We start from the raw sequence: 25,850 nt of genomic DNA, 5'->3' as shown, positions 1-25,850 counted from the left end.
TTAACAAAAAATACCTCTCCTGTGCGCGCTGATAACTTCATATGAGGTAGTGGATCTGGTCATATGTACTGACTGGAAAAAGTGAGCTTGTCTACAATTGTCAAGTGGGAGGAAATGGATGCTTTCTGCTGCAGCCCAAAAGCCAATTCACCAATTGAAGTATTTATTTTCTTCAGCATATTGTTATAGTTAACAAAAAATTTTTAAGCTGTCAAGCTCCTATCTTGATATATTAAACAACTCTGTACTATTCATAAGGATTTGTTTCTTGTTTTTGAAGCATACATTTGTAATTGTTCCTAGCTGATATTATTCTTAACAGTTAATTGACAGTTACTAAGTCACTGCATAGTTGAATTTTAATGCAGTCTTCCTTTACTGTGATTAGTGAGTACTGTGGAGAATTTTAGTGTTTTAATTTGAAAAAGTTGTAATAATAATAAAGTTAGTGCATTGTCCAGTCTTCAGTCATTCTGTGCCTGAGAAATCTATAAAGGCACGTAATGATTGCAATTATCATGGAGTTGTAGCTGCAACAATAAGCTTGACCTAATCATGAGTTGAATAAGAGCGTTGTGTTCATAAAGGTTAGATTGAAAATAGCAGTGTTATCTCTCAAATTCAGAAATATTAAATGATAACAGGTTTTGTAATAATCATTGCCTTTTTTTCTGATTGCTGATCTGGAAATCTTAATGTCATCCCGTGTGCATCTCTCAGCATTCCCCCGTTTTGATTTTTAATGTGAAGTGAGGGGAGGCATGGCTGCACAGGTAGAACTGAACAGAAAGTAGAACATTTTCAGTTCTGTCTGTTGGTATTCTGCTGAACCTGCAGTGTGCCACCTCTTCAGGTGTAGATGAGATGACTGGTGCTACTTGTAGTCAGCTAACCTGGAGTGTGATTAAATAGGCTCAGCATTATTTTTTTTTCTAAAATGTATTGAGATTTTTCTCCTTCTTCCAAGCTAGCTACACAGCTTTCTTCTTTTCTTTGCCTTGAACTTTTGGCCTTGCTCTGAGGAATATGGGTGGTATATGTTTTAAAATTGATATATTATTGTTGAATTTTTATTGTCACAGTTTCTGTTCGTGCACCTTTCAAATCCTTCATTTGTTTGTTTGTGAACTTTGGATGTATCGTAAAAATGTCACCATTGTGGCTGAACATAAAGCACCTTCCCATTTTGCTCTGGGCCGTTGAAATAAATTTGGACCAGGTGCTCCTCTCATAATAGAGCTCCTTGATGTGCCCTGATAGCAAGCCGGCAAGCGGAAGCTGTCAGCCTTCAGCTGGCTTGAAGAATGCAATTAGAGCAGTTTTAATACTGGTGAGGGACCCCATCCAATCAAGGCTGTTTGACTTAAGCCAACTCTAGGATCCTAAACATGTATTTTAAGCATACCAACTTTGTCTTTTTAGTCAGAGCAGATCTGTCGTTCCCACACACTGTGGGGTTTTTTAAGACTAGAAGAGATACTCCCGTTACTTTCCAACTTGCTGTTATTTTATCTGTTAGCTTTGTCTTTATAGCGTTGTTAATACTCATGGTTCAAAGCATTTATTGTCAAATTAAGACTTAAAATGCATTTTTAAATGTCAAAAGTGCCTGTGCCTTTACATAAACCTTAGATTAGGTAAATTCATAAGCAGTTCATTACTAGATTTCTGGATTTGCTTGCTGCAAGGAAAGGGCACGCCAGTACAGGTCAGAGTTGAGGAAGGATGTAGGAAAAGACCCTAGAAAGTGGACAGTACTACTGTAAGGTACATTTTTTACTGCATGCAGAGCTTCAGTTAATTTCTAAAGCAGATGTGACTAATTGATACTAAAAGAAAGAAGTGGAAAAACTTGCAGGCTCATCCTTTTTTCTTCTTTTTCTCTCTCTCTTTTAAATTAGTATTTTTAAGTGTTTGCTTCCTCTATTTCTTAGGGTTGACTTCACTGGAATCACTGCTTCCCTGAGGGATGCTTCTCAGCTGGATGTTTCATTTGTTCCCTGCTTTTCTTTTGTTAGTGAAGTTTTAGTTCAGTTACCTGTGAGTTGGTTGTTTTTTTGTTGGTTTTTTTTTTTTCAGCCTTACTAACTTGCAAAATAGGTCAGAAAAATAGGTAATGGAAAGGGTTTTTTGTTAAACTCCTTGTATTAAGCCTTGTTTTTCCATTATCCAGTTGGTTTATTTTTTTGTTTGCTTTGGCTCTTCATAGAAAGTGAATTTCATCTGAGACTTGACCAAGTTGTGTTTATCTTTTGTTAAATCAGTGCCATTAGTGATTTAAGAATTTGATTGTCTTACCATGAGTTATGATTGCTTATATAATATGTTAGGACAAACAACTGAATAACAGAGTAAAAATGAATTTTGGTATTTGTTCTTCAATGTATACTTCTTCTCAGAAAGGATTTTCTTTTTCTCCATCATTTTCTGTATGGCCTTGTCTGCACTAAGCCTTTCGTACAAGAGATTCTGACCAGAGAGGATGGTGTAGTTAAAAGTACTGTAAAAGAAAAGCCAAGTGAGAATCAAAACAACTCCAAATAGGGCAGTGCAGTTTGGATGCTGGACCTAATGAGTATTGTGTTCTGGGCTCCTCACTACAAAAAAAAAGAAAAACAGGAATCTCTGAAAAAGTCCAGCAGAGGGCTGCAAATCTGATAAAGGGCCTGGATCACCTCTCTTGTGAGGAAAGGCTGAGTGACCTGGGTTTGTTCAGCCTTGAGATAAGGAGACTCAGGATCTGATCAGTGTCTATAAATAAGGGACAAGGCCAGACTCTTTTCAGTGTTGCATGGCGATAGGGCAAAGGGAAACAGCCACGAACTGAAGCATAGGAAGTTCTGTGCAAATGTGCATAAGAACTCTTTCACAGTAAGGGTGACGGAGCACTGGAACAGGCTACCCAGAGAGGCTGTGGAGTCTCCTTCTTTGGAGATGTTCAAGACCCGCCTGGATGCCTACCTGTGCAATTTGGTCTAGGGAGCCTGTTTTGGTAGGGGGGTTGGACTAGATTATCTCTGGGGATTCTTTCCAGCACCTACAATTCAGCGATTCTGTAATATTTTTTTGTTGTTGTTGTCATGCTGAGAAGGCCAAAGCTGGAATTTATGTCAAGAGCCAACTGAAGCAGTGGGCCAGCTGGGTCCCAGCTCCCAGAAGAGCAATGACTGGGTCAGACTGGATGTTTTGTAAGAACAGAGAAGAAATTTATGACTCCCTCCCCCCACCAAATGCTAAGAGGACAAAAGTGACCCACCTGAATTAACAGCAAGAAAGGCTCAGGTGTGATGGAAATACTTTGAGACTGGTACCTCCATTTTTGGAGGTTATTCAACAAAATGTTAGGAATTTTATTATACAGTTGATCAACTTGGCAGCTAAGGGGAGTAGGTAAATATCTGAGATTCCTGCTCATCCTGCTTTCTGTTATGATGTGATTTTTGCCTGTAATAAGAAAGAATAAACTTTCTAGTGCTTCTTTGGTATCTATGTTGGTGATTGGAGATTTCTGGGCTACTTCTGCTGTAAGGCTTTTATAGAGTCTGTCTTTTGTATCTGCCTTTAGCCTTCTTTTGTTAGGAAGCACGACTTGACCCAGCTGTGCTTACAATGTATGTATTTTATTTTTCTTGTTTTTGTCTCGTCTCTTGGCCAGTTGTAACCAAGTTTTCCATTGAGGAGAAGATGATGTCAGAGAGGTGGGGTTCCAATTATATTTTCCAAGGAAAGATGCATTTTGTGCCTCTGGGTGATAGAAAGGCAGTGCAGTATGATGGAGAGGCAATGAGTATTGAGAAGGAGTTCATGCTATCAAAATGAACTTCTCAAGATGTGTTCTTTCCCTTTGTCTGGTGTTTGCTCACATTCTCATCTCCGACAAAGTTTCTTCTGCCACAGGAGATGAATCTATGGCAGGTTTTTGAGTCTCTGGAGTTCATGAAGCACAAATTGCTTAACAGGCTCTCTGCAATGCAAAGCCTTTGCAAGGACTACATCTCAGAGCTTGGGCAAGTCTGTCACTCAACCATCTGTAGTTTCCTGTGGTTGAGGCCCTACCTGACAGGGCTGCAGCAGCTGAGGGCTCTGCTGTAGAGCAGTGTGAAGCTGCATGTTGCCCACAGGCTCAGTGCCTGGATCTAACAAGTGCTATCAATCTCCCACTTAACAAAAAGAAGTCTGTATTAAAACTTAATTACCTCTCTCTGAAGCAATTCCTGATTGTTATTTTTAAGTGTAGGAGTCAGAATTGTTTTAAAGGACTAATATTATTTAAACAAGTATTAAATTAAGGAACGAGATAGACAAGGGTGATATTAAATGTTTTGTTTCTGTAGAAGAAAAAATTACTTGCTGCATTTGATTTGACTTGCTTTACTTCTGAAATTACTGAGAATGTTAAATATGCAAGAGCTATGCCCCATCTGTAATTGTAATTATTTGCTTTCCTGATGTATTGAGGATGGTGAAGGTAATGATTCTTGTGCAAATTCAAAGCAGGTTCTGCTCATAAATTTTTTTTCCCTCTCTGTTGCAGATCTGTCCTTGCAAGTCTAGTGCTGTTTGAGCATATTTTTGTCATCATTTGGAAACACTTTAATCAGCCCTAAGTGCTGTCACTATGGACTGGAATATTTGTGGTGCAGGAGAGCACCAACAGAGGAAAGGCGCTGCAGGAAAAATATTTGCAAGTGGCAGAGAAGTCAAAGCAACTTTGACATGTCAAGTTACCAGTTTTTCTATACTCCAAAGCAAATAGAAGTGTTGGAGTTATGTAGCTTGGGGGCTGTGCAAACAGAAGTATACTCAGGTTTTGTGGTAATAACTCATTAACAGAGGCTGCGTAGCAGGGAGGTGGATTCCAGGCTCTGCTGCCTGTCTCATACAGAGGTTGAGATGCTCTCCTGAGCAGCAGGGAGGAGGAGGCTTTCAAAGGAGGCAGGCTCCTCCATCTGTTTTGGCAAGTCAGGATAGGAAGATAGAAAGTCCCTTACTTGCTGAATATGATATATGGTTAAGGGTGGGGTTTTTTGTCTAATATCAATCAGAAGGTGATTAATACTGGTGTAGGGTTTTACGATAGAAATGGTTCCTGTCAGACACATGCCCACAAGTGAAATAGTTGACTGTCCTCCCTTTAATCCCTTACTGAGCTGAACACTGGTTAAACAGTCCAAGTGATGGCTATGGTTTATGGAAGATGTATAGGGAATAGCTTTACATAACATTTAACATTGCCTTTTCTGCAATAGCACAAAATCCAACCATGCCTTCTGCTTTGTGCATGGCTGTGTTAAGTAATTCTGTGCTTTTACTGTTGTATGACTTGATTTAGCAATCTGCAGAAGTACAAGCACCGATGATTTAGTGTTTGTAGGGCAGCCAGACCTTGATGAAATGCGCAAGCTCTTCTCCTTAATGCTACTGTGAGCTATATCTCTGAAGCTGTAATATCTAATGTATTGACCTTCTTCCTCATACACCTACGCAATGTTTGAATTGTAAGTTCAGTTTTACGATACCTCTACAAAGGATGAAAGTTATTGAAATACTAAAGAGAGAAATACTCAGTCCATATTTTCCAAGGTTCCACATTTATATTATGTTCTTTGTTCAGCTTCCAGTGCCACAGGAATGCTATGTCCTCATGTCTCAAACATTGGTTGAATTCTATAATTCTCTTAGTGGCATCCTGAGAGCACAGGGCTGTCAAAATGATCACTTCTCTATTAAAAAAAATGACTGGATGCAAATGTTAATGCATAAATATGTCTATATATCTTGTCTGTACATACTAATGCAGTACATGTGTGCATACACATGCTGCTACCTTGTTCGGAGACAGCATGCTATTCAGTTCTGTTGTGTACCTGTGTTTGTATATAGCTGTGTGTGTGTGCATATATATATGGCACTGAGAGAGAGAGTATAAGCAGGATATAATATAAAAGTATCTGAGTTCACACTCAAAGCCTTTGTGGTTGCTGATGGATTGAACAAGGAGCTTGCTTTGTCCATCAGTGTGACTTAAGTGGGATGCAATTCAGGTAGCCTTAATTTGGGATCCTGAAACTAGAAAAACCTCCGTCAGCTATGAAGTACTGTGTGCAACAAAAACAAATGTACTCTTTTGTTGCGTTAAGCAAGCCTGTGTGTAGGCTATGCCATCACACATTGGAAGCAACTGCTGGTGTGTGTGTGGGCTGAATTGCTTTTTTTCACCCCCCCCTTCCTCAGATAAATAACAGTTGGCAAGGTTGCAGCCATCCAACATCCAATGAGTTTTCACCAATAACTGCAGCTCTCAACCTGTTGTTTCCTGGATTTCTGAAGGAACGTCCTCTTGTTTTCTTTGTTTTAAACTCTTGAAATTCTAAGCATTGGACTTGTATCATTTAGTCTGTGAAATCTTGTCATCTTCCTATAACTGCTTCTTCCGATGTAAGTTGAACAAAATATTCTGCAGAATGTCTTTGCTCACTCTTAGAATAAGTACCCTTTATTTACAGTTTAGGAAACCCTCAGGGATAAATATAACAAATTTATATGTGTAGCAGTGGTAAATGACTGAGCTATTTCTGTAAGCACTGTTAAGTCTGTAGTTAGATTCAGCTTAGCTATTGATGTTACTTTGAGAAGGTTTCACCACAAGTCATCTGATCAGCTCTCAAGAGAAAGTAATGTGATATAGATCAGAAGACCAGCCATGTATTCCTATCAGTGGTAAACCAGTAAAAGGATTAAATTAGATAAGGAACAATAAATAGATAATAAAAGTAAAATCAGTACAAGTCTAAGAAATTAAATCCTGACTCTAGCAATAGTGACTCTTAATGGACAGCATGAAACTGTCGTTCCTGTCATTTAAAAAGACTAAACGTAGGGATCTTACAGGGGAATAATGCTATCAGTGTTCCTCTTACGGGTGTGTTTAAAAAAAAAAAAAAAAAGAGCTTGTTATGGTTAACAAGGTTTACAGTACAGTGGGTAATCTTAATTTTAATTTCACGGAGGATATCAAAGAAGAAGTTCTGTTTTGTTGGTACATTTCTTCATGCAACCTTTTGATGCTCAGCAGCCTCGGGTAGTGTATGCGTATATATTTATGAAGTGACAGTACCTCAGTCATACTGACCTATTAAGACCAATGTGGACATCAAAAATGAGTGTATTTTTGTTAATGTAGCTGACTACTAATATTTAGGAAAAATTCCCATTGCAATGGTTATAGGTAGTTCTATATGGCTTCTTAAGGTCCCTCAAGAATTTCAATGTAGAGGGCTTCAGCATTTATGATCTTATCTTTTCCCAGAACAGAACAAGGAAATGTGTGAGAAGCTGTGTGTCTTTCCTACATGTCTTGTATGAGCACAAGGAAGTCTGCTGTGATGGATGAGCACTGATCTATTTTTGTGGAAAATGCTCGGTTGGGTTGAAAAAGAAGCACTGTAGCTATGGGACAGTGTAGCAGGGGTCAGTGTTAGAAAGACATGTTCAGGTTTGCAAAGAAAGACCCATATTCAAGTCAGACTTGCCCACCTTCACAATTATTTTGCATGTGGAATGTCAGCACGCCACTTAGCAGGACCAGGACCAATTGAAATATAGTTGGATAAGTTTAGGTGCGTAACATATTCTTTTGAACTCAATGCCTCTCCAGTTGTTAAGGAAACTTCTAGCAAGACCTTTAGATGGTACACTTCACATACTTTTTTGTCATATTTCATGCTATAGGAAGGTAAACAGTACTGTCAGTAAGTTGGACAGGATCAGATGGAACTGGAGTAAATAGTAGCTGAGAGGATGCCTCACTGGAAACAACGTTTGATAGCTGAGATGGGTCAAAGACTTTCCAGAAAACAGTTGATTTTCTTGACAGATCATTTTAGTATTTCAAGAGGAAATCAGACAATAATATTAAATAAGTTTTTTTGCAGGAAGGTACTTCAGCATTTTTTCATCAGTCTGCTATTTAGAAAAAAAAAAAACCACCACATTTTGAGGGTAAATCTGGAGCTAAAATAAGAGATGAAGTATATACAGTAGGCAGGTTCAAAAGGGTATGTTGGTGCATTGCAAATGAGCTTATGTTGAAGAGATACGTGGTGTTGATAGGTGGCACTGAAAATGTTTAGGCATATTCATTTTATGAAAACTGTCATGCAACTGATTTGAAAACTGAGTCCAGAAAAGCATATAGTCCATAAGAAGGTTTGTTCAGTTACCCCAAAAGCCAGGCATTAATTGAAGACATGCTTCTTTGTTAGTTGGTATAAAAATCTCTCTCCACTTCAGAGTCTTCAAACTCTAAAGTTATTTAAAAATATGAGGAAGTAGCAGGCTTGCCAAGATGCGTTGAAGTGATAAAGACACTTGAAAGAAATTCAAAGATACCCTTAAAGGCAATAAAAAGCATGAACATTGGTATATCTCTAGAAGATTGCATGGAGATAAATTTGTACAAAATCTTTGTGTGGACGTGTGCTTTCGTGAGTAAGCATTGATAAGTGATCTTTTAGCAAACATCCTAGTAGTAAATAAAAGGGAAAAGAGAAAATGAAAAAAAAAAAAAAAATACTATAGTCTCCTAAGCAGAAATTACTGATTGCTTGCGTTAGGTAGGAGAGAAAGATCTCTGAAGAGAAATGGACATTTTGAAATTGCAAGAACTTTACTAAAACGATAAATATTTGCTGTCATAATTTGCCTGTATTTTCAATACAGTTTATTTTTCTTTAATTACTCCTGTGAGGATAAATAGGTCATTAATTTCTTGGGTTTTCTTCTGTTGAGTGAATACAGCGTCCTGAATGTTGAACATCACTGATATGACAACCTCTTACTGAACTTCACAGCACCATGTCTTTCTTGGGAAAAAAAATGCTATGGTGGATGTGTGTGTGTGTGTGTGTGTGTGTGTGTGTGTATGTATACACACATACATATACATATACATGTGTGTATGTGTATATATATATATATAATAGTAATAATGGTATGTAGGTATGCAGTAGTAATAATGTATACCACCTGGTTTTGTCCATTTTGCAAGCTGGCATCTTCCTTGCTTCATCTATCGACTTTTTGGATTGAGAAAACAGAATGATGCATACAAACAATAGGATTCTGCTTTTCTATGAAGGTGTCATTACTCTGAAATTAAAAAAAAAATTAGAATTTTGTGTTCAAGTGTGTGCTTGTGCGTGCATTGGCTTCAGTATTTCACAGCTGCTTACCACTGTAATGTTACCAAAATCGCAGTATCTACAGTTCTGTTAGTTCTACTGAAAACGCTGTTCCTTCTAAAATAGTCTTTTGCCCTTAAACTACAGTTTCAAAGCTGTGCCATTGTTTTAAAGTTTCCCATTAATACATTGTCAGAGGGGAAGCAGCCATGTTGTATGACTGCAAGAGGGAAGGATTCTGGAATCGGGGGCTGCTTTTCTCTCTGGACACAGTTTTTGTACCTGAAATTAAGGCTTTTTTCTTCTGGTTATTTTGGGGCACTTCTTTGAGAGTCATTCATGGTAGATGTAAATTCTAGCACAGGCTTAAAATACGGCTTTTATTCTTGCCTGTTAACTCTCCAGATTGACACCCTAAGGAATATTTGGAAAGTGCTGGTCACAGTTTTACAGGTAATAGGATCATAAATCTGCATCTGTATGCAGATAAGGACTTAAAAGATATCCATCCATTGAAGAAGAGCCTACTCTGCCACTCTAAATTACTGGATTTATCTCGGTAACATGCAAAGTACTGAAAAATGCATGTGCACAACCTGCCCAAGACAATTAGAGACGTCTGTCCTGCCTTGGTGGGATTTAGGTGTGGAGAGCTGAGGTTAAGTTGACTAGATGCTATGGGGGTAGGGAGGTCTTGTGTGTGTGTTATACTTGGAGTGATTTTTTTTTTCCTCTTGAAGTGGTAAGCACCTGCAGTTCCCATTGAATTGCCCTCTGAGATCAGACTGTAACCAAAATAGGACTTCAGTTACATGCACCCCTACAAAGAAAAAAAGTTAAACATGGATTTTAACTGTAGTGTAGTTCAGTCGTAATAACATGCAGATAAGCATGAACTATCGTATACATACATGGACAAGTGTGCACTGAAATTTGTAACATTTTGTTGTAAGCTATATATTAACTGTAAAGAAAAAAAAATGACTTAGTGGATGCTCAGGAAGAAGAGATGATCAAAGTTCATTTGAACTCACCAGGGTAAGATGACTAACAGCAGAAGTAGATGTGCAGTGGTTTTTCTTGCCAAGTGTTTGCACAGACGTGGGTGAGTTTTGGCTTCCCTGCTCTGACAAAATGAGCAGTGTTGTTATTGATTCCCTGCCTAAGGAAAATGTGGATCCTAGACCAATCTTTGAGCAGATACTTGCCAGGCTTTTTTTATGAAGAAGGAATTCATTGCTTTTAAAATAAATAAATAAATGATTTGTTGAAGGAGGAGTGGACCAAGGCAACTTGGCGTGATAGCCTGTGTGTAAAGAGGCAGAGTGTGTATGTGTTTGTGAGATAAGTATCTCAAAAGATGCTAAAGAAATGAAATGGAGAGGTGTCTGCTGCTTTTTGTTTGTTCTCTTTACTGTTTTTCAGTTTGACTTTAGAATGCGAAGTCTATGAAGTTTGATTTTTCTTCCTCACAAGATCCCCACATAAGAAACTAGATTTCAGTTATAATCTGATTTGGTGCCTAATCATCCACTGGTTGCCTGAGTTGCTGATGGGCTTATTTTTGAACTCCTGCAAAGATCGTTTATGTTTCCAAAAACATGCAAGTGAAATTTCAAGGCCATCCTTCTGTTGCAGCTATTTCTCATTTAGAGTTTGGTATTTTGTATCTCAGCAGTGTTTGTGGTGTAAAAACTGAGGTAATATAGCTGCTGTAAAATGAAGGTACTTGTTTACTGAATACAAATCAGTGCATGCCTCACAAGTGCCACTGGAAGGAAGCTGTGATCTGAATTCAGAGGGAGATAAGTCACACTGCTGTTAAGTCTGATTTTGGCTGATCACACAAAAGTAACGGCAGAAATTACCATTGCTCAGAATTTTTACTGGATTTTCAGAAATGTCTGAAATTCCGGATTTACTTGTTTTTTTTATATAGTGTGCATGCATGTGCATGTGTGTATAAAATGTACGTGTATGCTTGTTGACTGGTAGAACAGCACAAGGTTTGCTTTATATTTTGCCAGTCAGACTGAAATAAATGTACTTCAGCTGGCTAAAACGTGCATAAGTAATTGTTGGACTTTTCCTTGGCATTATTTAGTGTAGGTATTTTCAGTATGTTTTTTTGTGCACGCATGCATGTGCTCTCTGTTATTTCATATATAATCCAAATTTAATCTTAGTACTATTTTAAGTATGAATTTCTTCTATTTGTGTACTGGTGTGCTTCCACTTGTGCTATCTTGAGAGGAAGAATTTTCTTCCCTCGCTCTGTTTGCCTGAAAGACAAAATATCAGCAGTGTTAGAAACATTTGATATGGGTTGCAAAGTTACTCATCCATGTGTTGTTTTTTTTTCCATCCCCATTAGCCAAGATGAATGTGCTGAGGCCATATTTGGTGACCTTAGTAATTTCATCACGTAATTTTAATACGGTTTACAACTGCAATGGTTATAAAGATCTCTGTAATTTGTAGGTTGATTTTATTGTGGGGGCTGACATGTTTTTAAACTGTTGCAGCAGCTTGTTGTGCAATGTATCTGAATTCCTTATATTTCTCTGTACATTAGATACCTAAAGTTTTAACTTTGTAGTATTTGCTGCATTCCTTAATTCCTCTAATAGTCCTCTGTTATGTAAATACTTAAAATATTACCTTTAATTTTAAGTACAAAATGAGTTCTTGCAGGTTTCTGCTTTCATGCTGTGACTGCACCTGAGCCTTGCAAAATACCACTTTTATTCTCCAGTTCTGCCTTCCTTGAGCAGCGGCTGCCAAATAGTTCACATTCCTTCTCTGTTTAACTGTGTCTATAAACGTGGTGCGACTGTTCCTTGCTTTCTGCACGACAGTCCTGGAAGGAAATTCCCTCCCTTCCTGCCCTCTCCTGGATACTGTCAGTATGGGGATAACTGTGATGTTTGAAATACCAGACAGATCCGTCCCCTGTCATGGGCTGGGTTGGAGGGAGCTGCAGTGCGCTTTCAAGACAGGATATCCTGTGCCCTTTTTTAACTATGAGATCTCTGTTGTAGGAGGTGAAAACAACAAACCCTTCTGATTCCTGGATAGCAAGGGGGGGTCTTCTGTAAGACAGAAAACCCACCTTCAAGACACAAGTAATGAGCAGTTATTGCAAGCTTGCAAACAGTAATAGTGGTACCATCTGCAGTAGGGCAGGGTGTGGAAACCCGTGTCGTAGTAGTACCTCGTTAAAAGTTTCTTAGTCTGACTTTGCTGCTTTCTAGTATGCGGCATTGGAGCAGGAAGAAAGGAAGCATTAAACATGTCTACACTTGTGATTTAGAGTGAGTTTTGCCCAGAATAAATAAAGAGTGCATGTCTCAGGATAATTCTCCTACTCACAAGAAGCAGCACATTACCTCCTTTGTGGAATACCTTCTTCAGACATTTGACGCTATTTTAAACTGAACTTCGTGGGCTAGCTTGATGGAGGCTCCCTCCTTAATGATTTGAAGGAAAATTAGACCTGGAATCAGAGAAAATATTCCTCAACACTTCACGATATGTTCCTTGCTGCTGTGTTCGTAGAAATTGTGCAAACAGAACACATTTTCATGCTCTTCTTAGTGGGATTATTAACACTTATTTCTTCTGAGTGTTCTAAATCAGGGCAGGATTTGCAGTATCTAACTGATGCCAGTTGATGCCAGTTGTATTGTTTTGGTAACCACAGCATGCCTATTTGCTCAATGCTCATGTTGCTGAGAATTTCCGAAGTAGGAGTCTTTCAAAATGAAGTGTCTACTACCTCTGAAGAGGAATAGATGCAATTAGATGTTGAATCACTATTCATCTTGGAGTCACACACATACATAATACTCTGAACCTACTAAGAGTGAGCCTACGTAATTGATATTTATTTTGTATATGATGGATGCTCCAAGGATTTAAGTACAAACAACATGACATTTTGTTTTGATATTCATAAGCTCTACCATAGAACATAAGTAAATTATGAGCAAAATCCATGTGCATTAAGTGCAAATTTCAATACATTGAGAACTGATTTTTCTTTGTTCTGCTGCAGTTGCTGATATTATCTTGAGGCATTCATACACTGATGAAAGTGGAGAGAAGTAATTCAGAATCTAAACTTGTCGTATTTGTTTCCATACAGTATTTTATTCTAAAAACTGTTTCTAACTAGAGAGTTCTCCTTTTTCACCATAGGAATTGTAAAATCCTACGCTGTATTTAATTATCCAACACTGAGAAGTCATCTTGCGCTTGACATCAACAATTATTGGCCATGTTATTATTATTACTGCTGCTCCATCTTCAGATGTTGGTTTTTATTTTTTGTCATAAAATTTCTAACAAAGTATGCTGCTTTTTTTCCCCGATTATATGGAAGGACAAATTCACAGTAGAAATACTGAGGTATCTGAACTGCTGTATTAGAAAAAAATCTTTCTGCATTTACCTTCTGTACAACATTTACGTTGTTAAAGCATTTCCATGAAAACCGTCGTTCTGTGGTGATTGTGTTTTGCTTTGTTGTGCTAGTTAATATTATGTTGAATTGGTGATGACAAGCATCTAAAATAATTCAAGTATAATCTTTACCAAGTTGATACTGTAATGGATGGCTGTTTTTTAATTTTATGTGGAAGTTAAACATCAGTTTCCATTGGATTCTGCAGAGGTTTTTTTTACTGTAATTGATGTTGTCCTTGAAAATGTCCATAATTATCACTCCCTTTCTGTACAGTCTTTGCGAAGGAGTGTATAGTAGAGCTCATATGCAGTATGTTAGTCCTATGTGTAAAACTGGGACGTTCACCATCAGTGCGGTGATTATTAAAAAAAATAAATACTTAGCGATATTATTCAGGTTGTTCATTTTCCATCACTGATACTAATACTGGAATAATTGTCACAAGGTCGGTGTTTTTCACAGTGCTGGAAGATGGAAGTGTACTTTCTTTTAAAATGTAGTGTTTCCGGTTTTGTCTTTGGTAATACCACTTGGAGAAAGGAGATCACTTTAATGAGATTGGGTTCCCTGCTCTGGCCATACATCTACCTGGCATTTAAGGCAGAAGTCTCTGTGAGACGTGGTGTGAGTTACCTTGGCTCGTTCTTGGGGTTTGACACAAGAAGTGAATAGCACAGCATTTGGTGAAGCCTAGTTCTTCCTAGACTGATTTGATGGAACCAGTCAGAATGAGAATTTAAAATAACATAGATTTACAAGGCGGGCGATATGTTGACACTGTTAATCATGCTAGAAAGCTAGCTGTCATTCAATATTGATGTAATTTATGGTACCGGGATTAAGCATTTCAGTACACCAAACGTAAAGGCAATTTACCAGCTTTCTAGTTAGGATGTTTATTGTGATTATGCAAGAAATATTTCATATTCTGTGACAGAGTAGGGTGAATCATGTTTATTGTCAGAAATATTTCTCTTGAAAGAGAAGACCAATAGTGCAATAGTGGTAGGAAAGAAACCCTGGCGTAGGTCTTAATGTAAGTGGAAAATGGGATATGAACCAAGGTCCAAATATGGGCTCCTTATCCATAAAACATATTGGTGTTCTGAACAAGATTAAAAGAGTCTAATAATGAAATTACCCCTTTAGCAAGCTGTTTTTTTCAATATTAAATTACTCTTCCGTTTCACTTCACTTCTCCTGAAGGTAAAATTAAAAAAGGTTGAACGTTTTCGTTTATGAACAGCTAAATTACCATAGATTACTGTTAAGGCTTGATATCAGGCCAAAATTCATTTTTACTTCATGTCTAGTCTTTAAGAACAAGAGATGTCTGATGGGGTACCCACTCTGAGTGCCTGCCAAATCTTGTATGTCAGCATTCCCTCTGATCTTTTAATGGGGGTTAAAAGGAGAAAACCAAGCTTTTTATTGCAAGTGGAAAGTAGTTTGCAATAGGGAGATTTAGTTTTCTTTTAGTTATTGTAATGATGGTAGTGCATCAAATACCATTTTATTTTTATAGGAGCTTTTCTCTTTATCTTTTTTAAACACTGAAATACTGTATAGAATAGCAATGGGAAACATCTCGCAGTCTTTGTAAGATAACAGAATGCTTTAAAAATATTCTTTGAAGTACAGAAATGGATGGTAAGCTGCTATTCACAACTATTTTGGGATGCCATGAAAGGCAGCAGTTTGGCACCTTTATAAAATGCCTTAGCAGTGGGGGTGTGTTTGTTGTTTGGTATCTGCTCCCACTATGGTCACAACGCCATCCAAACAGCTTTGTTGGAATGTGCTGGGAAACAGCCTGTGAAGTGCAAAGCAAACCTCTGCAATTTTCCTACGTGATTCCTGTTAAGGCAGTATCCTGAGTAGATTAACCAGACAGATGTACTTGGTGAAAAATTATGCTGTCTTTTTCTGTAGTACTTAATTCAGGCTATAATCCCCTCTAGGATCTAGAAGCTTTTAAAACTGATTAATATTATTTTCCTTTTTATTACGTTCTACTTCTGAATAATAACCCTATCTCATCTGAATTAAATCCTTCTGGTTTGAGTGGTTTTGATTGCACCCTGTTTTCTCCAGCAGCACTGCGGAAACTGATTTGTCTTCCATTGTGCATTTGCATTGTACTCCTGCAACGGGGAGGATAAACAGGCTGCAGCTCTCCCTGGGAGTTAGGGGAATCCATGATTTCTTCTGATCAAATAACATGAAATGAGAGACAACTGAAGTTGCAAAGTTGGAATATGAAAGCTGTGCTTGGAAAAGGGGGAATTTTCAGTTGTCAGCAGTGAGGGTTTCTGTAGACTACTGATGTGTAAGTAAGAGTTCAATATGTGCTGCTGGAAAACAGTTGCATGTAGCATCAGGATTCATGCAGCATGCGCCAAACAGTGGTTGTTGTCAAAATCAGGTGTAAAAGAAATCTGTTTCACTTCAGAAAAATCATGTAATCATCTGTAGGTGAACGTGTAGTGTAATCAATCACACAGATTCCTGTGTATTTCAGAAAAAAAATCCACAATTTGTATCCCTAACAAATAGGGAGAGGAGGAGGAAAAAGCTAAATTTTAAGAACTTCAGTTAATTTGGACATTATTTTAAACTCAATTTTTGAAAATGTTTTGCTAACTTGCGTGTTTAATTTTTATTTCTTTCAGATGACACACAAAAAAATAACCTGGGAGTGCTGTATTTCCTAATACTGTGTGTGTTCTCCATTCAGGTCCACTTGGTCAGAGCACAAGCATGCCAGCTTTCTGTCTGGGAATATTTGCAAGCGCTTTTGCTGTGTATTGCTGATCAAACCACTGGCACTGTACGAAGCCATTCTGATAGCATCATCTCTGGTCAGTCAGATCCTTTCCATACAATCTGTGTGGCTAAAGAGATCTGTACCAGTCATAAGGAGTCTGTTAAAAGACATATAGGTAACATCCGCTAATTCTACTAATGGCTGCTGTGAGCACTGCCTGTTCACTGGGTTTTAATACCCATATGCTATTTCTGGATCTCATGACTCTGCTTATTCTAAGAAGCATGCAGTGTAACTGTTCTATAAGAGAGCACTTGATGCTTCTGCTGCTGTTTGATCTCAAAGGGTGGAAGAGATGGCAAAATGTGTGAGCAGAAAACAGGCTGAGTGCATCCTATGAAATGCCTTGGGTTGGCAGCAGCTCAGCATGTTCAGGAAGGGGCCATCGTTCCCCTAAGGACTGCCTTTGTTCTCAGAAAGCACGTTTGGACATCTAAAACAGCAGAACAGAATGGTACAGAGATGCTTTGGCTCTGGGAAATTGTCCTGGCCCTTGGGCTCTCTCTGGCTGCTGCTGGTAATCCTCTTGGGCAGCAGGGAGCAAGCAGGGCTCAGTGTTTCCCTCCCAGAATCTGCTGGGATAGCTGTAGTGCTGCCCTTCCCGTAGATCTGGTGGGGACAAGGTGATTTTCCTTTTCATGGCAGGTTGTCAGTGAGCTTGCACATCTCCCTTTGTTAGTGGACGTTTAGGCAAGAGTCATTTGCACGGCTGGAGGAAAAGACAGAAGCTGTATGAAGTGTGTGGATGATGTAATGTGGGTCAGACCCCTGCAGAAAGAGGTGTCAGAGATGTAATGTTGATTTTATGTGCCATAGTTTTTTCTGGATGCGGTTCCCATTGTACCAAGTTGGGAGGAGGAGATGCCTAATTTTTAATACGAGCAGTTTACAACCATTCACATTTAAACAGTTTATAGGATTCTTGGTAACAAAAGGTGGTCTAATTATAGAGGAAAGGAAAACAATATAGTGAGGATATTTACAATGTGTGACCTATTTGAATTATGATCTTGTTAACTATACAAAAAATGACAAAAAACAGAACCATCCCTGAGAATTAAACGTTTAGCCTTTCATTAATGAACTTTTTTAATATAGAAGATATGAAGGAGGTTATTTTTTTTCCCTTTAACATCAAAAGAAGGTTGCACTTTGAGTGAACCTTTATGTTCTTAAGATTCAGCACACTAGATTTCAAACTGGAAAAAAAAAAGACAATATTTTTTCTTTACAACTAGCCCACACCAGAGTGTTTAGTTTCTGCCAGTAAATCACATGCCAGGGTTTCTACTGCCCTTTTAAATCAACTGAAGGTGTGATCCTTTTCCCTGTGATTTTTGTTTGACTTCCCTTTTGTAGTTGATCTTAATTGTTCTTATTTGCAGGCTTTAAATGTTGATGGACTGTGTCATTTATAACCCTTTTTCATTGCACAATGACCTTCATTGGGAAATTTCATACATGTTTTCACTGAGCTTTGGTTGTTGTTTTTTTGTTGTTCTATGCATGTAAGTGAAACCAGCAATAAAAAATGAGTATGCAGAAGTACAGCTTTCAGATTAAAGCAATGTTATAAAAATCTGGTTGCGCTATAGGTAGAAACATTTCAAAATGTTTGCAAACCTATGCTAAAACTTCCAATGCAGATGGCTCAATATGGTGATCTCAGTGAATGAGATTTCTTGTATTTGTTTTTTTTCTTGGAGAGAAACTGAGTTTTGCCCTGATGTTGTCAACTAGCACTTATGTTATGGCAGTTGTAGTACTTCTGCTCTTTGTATTTTCTTACTTTTTTGCTTAACGGGAGGAGTTGCATCTTGTACAGGTGGAGGTACAAGGAAACCCCTCTCCTCCTCTTCCCTGTTAGACAGCTAACTGATCACCCTGTGAAGATTTCATTTCATTTTTTTTAATGGGCTGTGAAGAGGTGTTGAAGATAGGGCAATGGAGTTTGTTGCAGCACTGAGATAGCAGCATGTAATAAACCTGAAGTAGTTTTAGGTGTTCTCAGCACAAGTGTGATAGCAGCAGTCTTACCTGTGTCAGTGTATAACTGGGCTCAGGCATTCAGAACAAAGCAGAGTACATTGGATGTGATTCTAGAATGGTTACAGCCATATCTTGAGTGTTTCTTAGCTTAAAATTAGAAATGAAGTCCAGAACAAGTTATTTGCTCTGGTTACCTTCAGTAGCAGAAGTGGAAACTATTTAAGATTTGGTTAATATGTTCTTGCTTACCTTATTTTGGCTTAGTTAAAGCTCTTCAGTCTTTCTTGAAGGGATGTGAGAGGCAGCCATGGCAGTCCTTCATTCTTTGGCCCCATCCACTCTATGCGGGTTTTGAATCACAGATCTTATAGCAAATGAGGCAGAGCACGTGAAAGCTTTAGTACTTGGACTGGAATGCTGAAAAGTAAATTTGCCCTCCTTGCTGAAGGTCGATAACATCAGCAGCTCATCTTGGAGAACAAGATGACCTCTTTCCCTCTTGGAAAGATGCAACTCAACAGTTTCAAGTTAGAAAAACATGAACTAATTTGGTTTTAGCTAATTTATGGCTGTGTGAGAACAGAACTTTCTCATCTTAGCGTTCCTTTGCTGTACTTTTGAGAAGCCTGTTCCAACTTTTTTTTCTTTATTCCTCTTTTGTCCAGGGTGACATTTAGATGTCCGTGTTCTTTTGTTTTGTTTTCTGTACAAGGGAAACAAGGCAAAACAAGTGTTTTATCTCTCTCTTTCCCACATTCAACTTTTAAGGATAGAGAGATTGTTTCTGGATGAAGAGGCTTTACGGGTAGAGAGGGGATAGTGGTATAAGCTAAAGCCTAGTCGAATACTGGAGAACTCAGTGGGAGAAAAGTCTCTGAGTTACAAATGATTGAGGAGTGGTTCTTCTGGGTAGCAGCGCCAACCACTGTCTCATTCCCAGGCAGCACATAGAACTTCCTTGGTAAGTGAGAAATACTGTAGAGATTAGGCTTTTGCTGCTGAGTTTGAAGTGCAGGTATGCTGCTTGAAGTCCAGTACATAAAAGCAGAAATGGAGTATGTAGGCCACGCATTATAGATGAATGTTTCTATCCCATTAGTTAAAGGACTGCCTGCTTTCTCATGAATTAGTCTGAATAATCTGACAGTCATTTGGATGAGCGTATCTGAAAGTGATAGAGATGTTTTTCTTTGATGGTATGCAAGCTAAGTAGTAAAGAGGCTGCAGTGTCTCAGTCCTGTCATTAGTGTTGTGAGTGCACTTCTTTTAGGAAGCAAAATGTTATTTCAGTGCCCATTACTGCAATCTGACATGCAGAGTTACTCTATTTTTATTGCATTAATAAACAGAGGTTTATACTACTGTGGCTTCGGTGCGGCTTCTAAGCTTAATCAGAAGATATCCTTTAGGGCTAATGGGGAAATTAAGGATTTTTGTGTCACTGATGGTTCAACTGGCATTGTATTTCCTGTTGAATCATTTTGAGGTTTATCTGTGATTGAAAGCAGTGACAAAACCCAACCTGCAGTTACAAAGTAGAACAAGCTAGAGGGAAATAGGAGGAAACTCCTTTTGATCTCCCTTCTCCCTGCACTGTCTTTATTCAGTAGCTCTGTCAGGTTCTGTTCTTTTTTTTTTTTGAGTAAAAATGTGTGTGTTACGTGTGAAAATACTGTGTTCTGGGGATACAGCCCATTTAGTGCCAGCAATTTAGCAAAGCAGAAGTGGAGTATTTGGCTCACAATAGCATTTTCTTCGACGATATGCTCACACTCCATCCAGCCTCTTTTAAATTAAGCCAGTTTTGAATGGGATAGTTATCATTTACAAATTCTTTGAAGTAGGGCATGTACAAGGAAAAATTTGTCCTGCTTGTTTAGAATGAACAAATTAAGGCTGAACTCTGGTCTTCTAATTTCCACACAACTCTCTCCTCACTGGATGCTTTTTTTTCCCCTTATCTCTGCACTGTTGCACTTTCTTTCATGCTGACATCTTTATTTTACATTCTGCTGAGAGAAGGTAATGATCAGGACTGCATCATATGATTTATAAAAGGTCATTTCACCCCTGCTGAGAGACTTTACTGTCTGTGTATTGTTGTTTCCAGACTCGGAAAAATGACTTAATTGACCAGACATGGAAATAGCCATTAGTCTTTGTCCTAAATCTAGACCACAGTGCTGGATTTTGTTTGACAGTAGCCCAAAACACAAGGTTTATACTATGGGAGTGAGGTTGCTAGAAGGAGCTATAGCATCCCTTATAAGCAATTACTATCAGTAGTTCTGGAAGAAATCTATGGAGGCATGTCACAAATCATTGAGATTAAGTGTTTCTTATATTTCTAATGAAAATTGTGAAGAGCTCGTTGGGGGTGTATTGCACATAGAGTGGTTCTCTGCAACAGTCTTCTTAAAACCCTCTGGCTATGAGCAACATTGTGGAAATCAGTAGGTAGCAAAAGTTTGCAGGATATGAAAACATGGATTTGTTCTGCTCATTTTAAAAAGTCACTTAAGACTGTAGTGTATGTTATAGAGCTGTATGTATGGCGTATTAGAGACTGAACACAGTTCTAAATGTTTTCTGCCTCAGATTCTTAGTATAGAATATGAAAGAGTTTGCCCTAGGAGTTGGGTGGAATAATTAGTCTTACAAGTAAATTTATTTTAAACTAAATTTCTTTTGCTGCCTCTTGTGATGGTATTAGTGTGATATTGCATATATTCCTCATAGAGGACCTGTTACGGGACTCAGATTTTTACCGTGGGGTTTTGTACTCAAACCCAGGATCTGAATCGTTGAACCATTGACACAGATTACTGTTCCAAAATGTTGATTAGGTATTAGATTTGGAAAGAAGGAAGCAGTAAAACAGAACTTAATCATAATTCACTCTACTGCCTCATACTGCTGTTTCGTTGTTCCACTATCTGCTTTGTTACTGTGATCTGCATTCTAGCAGACTTCAATTTTAAAAGTAGAAGTGTGGTCCCTCTTCTCCTACAGCATTTGGCATCTATATAAGGATTGTGGAATAGTGTTTGTGAGTGTTGTTAGGTAGTGTTCATGCTCCTAAAGCTGAAATCTTAAGAGAAGCAAGATGGAAAAAAACCTGCTGCAGCTTGTGTCATGAATACCCTATAACCTTTCATACAGTCTAGGTGTTCAGCTTCCCCTCTTTCCCCAAGGCTACTTTAAATTTTCTTCTTTGGTGTCTCAGTAATGATCTGGTGGCTTTCCATGTCATTCTCTAACTTAAAGCAGCTGGATGCATGCAGAGCTATTGGGAATCAGATGCAGCTTTGTAACCTTCACTTATGTGTAATGTCTGTCACGATCAGAAGTTTTACATTCCAGAACAGAAGAGATGAATTATTGCAAGTTACTGGATAATGAAAGTTGTTTTGTAATTACAGAACAAATATCTAATGACAGGAGGTAGATGAGGTGTACAAGAACAGCAAGAAAAATTGACTGAAAACAAACAATAGCTTGGACCTTTGAAAACAGAAAGTGGTTTTGCTGTACTTCCACCATAAAGAATGTATTTCCATCTCAGAGAATGAGATGCTACTGTGTATGCACACTCCTCACAACGGAGACATCCACCATATAGCAGATGCACTGAAAGGTTTTCACAGGATGCCAGATGTTCTACTACAGAGATGCTTGGGAAAGAGGCTTCAGAACAGGCTATCGCCAGGTTTAAGTTTTGAATACTGCTCCTTTTGTCTTTATAATTATGCTGTAGTAGGTCATGGGGAATTAGAAAAGGGGAAGCCTCGTCTGTGTCAAGTGAACATCATTTCCATGTTCTCCATAAGCCCTATGGATAGAGGAATTGATAAAACAAGGGAGCAGTAACATGCGAAGCAATTTTCAAATTATTTTTGTCTTACTGTAGTACGTGCATACATTTTATTAAGTCTTGCACAGTCCTTCCTGGAAGATGACAACAACTGGTTAGTTCCTTAGGTCCACAAGCTACAAAAGCTGAAGACCGCTGTATTTCCTTCCAGTTGCTTTTGGGTGCGCTGGCAGGTCTATGCCACAATTTGATCATGGGTTTGAAATCTCAGATATAGGTTTCCAGAAACTGAAACAATATCTAGTGGACACAACTATTTAATTTAAAGTACTGTGAAATTCTTCTAAAGAGGGATTAGGCTTAGATTTGCACAGTAGTTGGGAAAAATCTGTACCTCAGATTTGACACAGTAGTTGGAAACAAGTCCTGGTGCTCTTCTCATGTAGTTGCTGGAGGTCTGTGAATGGAAATTACCAGCCGTAGTCTTTCTTAAATTAGTAGTAGAAGTTCCTGCTTTTGAATTACTATTCCTTGTCTTGAATTTCTATAGAGTTAGACATATCATCCTCTAAAGCATTCCTAGATTATAAGTAACCTGCTAGATTGTTGCTGCTTCATTAGTCTCCTGTAGGAGAACTAGCAAAACTCTCTCTTGAGAACTGCTGGAGTATGGTTACAGAAGAGCCGAATCCATTAGGTTTCCTCCAGGTTTATGAGAGTTCATGGGGGTACGGAGCTGTTACCATGAATTCATTTGTCAACTTCATAAAGTTTGTAATTACAACTGGCATTTCTTAGCCTGTTGATATCTGAAAAGAGATATTTGTGATGCTTGTAGTTGGAGAGTTCAGGGTAGGGGAATGTAAACCATTTGATTAAAGCCTGCTGTGCTAATTGTTTTACTCTTGGGGAAAAAAATACATTAATGTTTTATTTGAAAATATTTCCGTTAAAATGTTCAGAGGAATGTTGGATGACTTTAAATAAATAAATAAAACTGAGCTGTGATAATTACATTTTCTGTTTGGCTCTTGAGTGCCAGTATTTCCGCTTAAAATGGCTACAAATTGAATCTGAGCAACGTTTAGCTCTGCTTACATTAATAACTGTGTCTTACTCCTTCAGAACTTTTAGGCAGCTGGTTTAAATAAATGCAGATTTCCTTTAATAGCCTTCCAATGTATTTAACTGCTGTTAGGCTTTTCTTAGGCTTCTTGATGTATAGAAGTTCTCTTCTACCATCATTAATATAATTGCAGCAGGGAATTACAATATTTAGTGCTCCCTAAATTGTTTTAATAGGGTTAGAGTATGTGTTTTTCATGAAACTCTATTTGAATTTCTAACTTCCTTGAGCACCTGAAGAGAGACTTAATAACCATGTTAGTCTCCTGAGGCATGATCCGAAGCTGGTACAGAAGCACTTGCTAACTTGGGAGCTGTGCTGCTGTGGGGAGTTCCTTTTCAGCTGATATCTCTAGTAGCACTTTTTGTGTGTGATAGTAGCAGACATGAGGTTATTTAGGCTGGGAACAGGACCTTATTCATCTGTTTTCATACCTTTGCTTCTGTAGCATCTTCACTGGGAAATAAATAATTGTATTACTACATCTTGTGTCAGGTAATGCACCAGCATAAAATATAAATGTATTCTTTGGCAGTGTAAGACTTCTCTTCAACTCAAGACTCCAACTCAGCTTGAAAACATAGCGTTGCAGGGGATAAAGGGGTCTAAAGGTAAAAGAGAAGTTGTTTTGGTTGACTCTATCTGTAGCTCATAAAGCAGATGTTTAGTTTGGTTTCTCCTTCTCTGCCTTACTTTGTGTTCTTCTAATAATTGTTTACTCTGGTTCGGTTTGGAGTTTTGAGCTGTGATGTAGAGCCACAGTTTTAAAGGGATTGCTCATTAAGGAAGTTACAACTTTGTCTGAGATTGACTGCTATAGAAATGGAGATAATTTTAGCATTGAGCACCATAGAATGAATTTAAACAACCATATTCTTTTGTCAGATAAGGAACCATAGTTCCTTTATACACATACACCTCATGTTATATCTGTGATGTGCCTCAATTCCATTCAGTCATATCTGTGTTGTTTATAATGTGCCCTTTTCTGTAATTTGTGTAGAACAGAGTTTTTGGCTCCCCCTAAAAAAGTCTTGTACAGTTGGTGGGTTATCTGTAGATCATTATTCTTAAAGTGAGGTCTGTTGAACTTCCTGGAAAGCTTTCTCATACCTCAGGAGAGCAAATGGAGGGTGTAGAACTAGTTGTGTTTACTCATTGCTAAGTTCTGAAATTAAGGTATTTGAATTATTAGTCTTAAAAGAAACCCAATATAATGGAGAGACTATTTAATGTGGTATTACCTCTACGTGAATTTGGAAAATGGTTAATAATGTTCTTTTGTATGTAAAGCTTATGAAAGATGAATATAAAATCACAAGTTAGGACAGACTTCAGACAATCTTCATCTCGTTGCTGTGTTTATTAAAACAATGTTTTGCTCCAAAATAAAGTTGTAAACTCTCAGTTTCAGAAGCTGATAAGCAAAATATAAGTACTTATATTATCAAAACACTATAAATGGAATCCATTGTTAATAGCATGAGCAACTGGAAGTGCACTTTATCTGGTGCACCACAGTGCGAGCTCACTTCTGTAGATGAAGGTTCTATCAGTTATTTGTACAGATTCTGAGTACCGTCCAGAAGGTATGTATCACAGAATCACAGAATTGTAGGGGTTGGAAGGGACCTCTAGAGATCATCGAGACCAACCCCCCTGCCAAAGCAGGTTCCCTACACCAGGTCGCACAGGTAGGCGTCCAGGCGAGACTTGAATATCTCCAGAGAAGGAGACTCCACAACCTCCCTGGGCAGCCTGTTCCAGTGCTCCGTCACCCTCACCGTGAAGAAGTTCTTACGCACATTCGTGCGAAACTTCCTGTGCTGCAGCTTATGTCCATTTCCCCTCGTCCTGTCTCCACGTACCACTGGAAAGAGACTGGCCTCACCACTATGGCCGCCACACCTCAGATATTTATAAACCTGGATCAGGTCCCCTCTCAGTCTTCTTTTCTCAAGGCTAAACAGACCCAGTTCACTTAGCCTTTCTTCATAGGGGAGATGCTCCAGGCCCTTCACCATCTTTGTGGCCCTCCGCTGGACTCTTTCCAAGAGATCCCTGTCTTTTTTGTACTGGGGAGCCCAGAACTGGACACAGTACTCCAGATGAGGCCTTACCAGGGCAGAGTAGAGGGGGAGGATCACCTCCCTCGACCTGCTGGACACGCTCTTCTTAATGCACCCCAGAATGCCATTGGCCTTTTTGGCCACGAGGGCACACTGCTGGCTCATGGCCAACCTGTCGTCCACCAGGACGCCCAGGTCCCTCTCTGCAGAGCTCCTTTCCAGCAGCTCATCCCCCAGCCTGTATTCTTTAAGATAGTAAGTCCTTGAAATGCATTGTTGCATCTCCCTTTCTCGATGATGTATTTGTCCTAATCTTCTAGAATACTGTACAGTCACCATGTTCAGCACATCTAAAACACACTGCTACCTTAAAGA

At 38.6% G+C, this 25,850-nt stretch overlaps 1 protein-coding gene and 1 long non-coding RNA gene across 2 annotated transcripts in view; one reads left to right on the top strand and one right to left on the bottom strand.

The window, feature by feature from the left end:
* Nucleotides 1-25,850, top strand: part of JAZF1 (JAZF zinc finger 1) — a 175,118-nt gene that overhangs the window by 45,913 nt on the left and 103,355 nt on the right. The window lies entirely within an intron of this gene.
* On the bottom strand, nucleotides 7,969-18,893 carry LOC146544134 (uncharacterized). Its single transcript, XR_014883922.1, has 3 exons — nucleotides 18,716-18,893; nucleotides 12,572-12,678; nucleotides 7,969-11,464 (listed from the first exon to the last, which is right to left on the bottom strand). It is a non-coding gene; the product is annotated as an uncharacterized LOC146544134 (long non-coding RNA).

This window comes from Meleagris gallopavo, chromosome 6, assembly GCF_905368555.1.
Source record: "Meleagris gallopavo chromosome 6, MGAL_WU_HG_1.1, whole genome shotgun sequence".
NCBI classification, from domain to species: Eukaryota; Metazoa; Chordata; class Aves; order Galliformes; family Phasianidae; genus Meleagris; species Meleagris gallopavo.
Note: the sequence above shows the minus strand (reverse complement) of the source record. Positions and strands in the feature narration are given on the sequence as shown.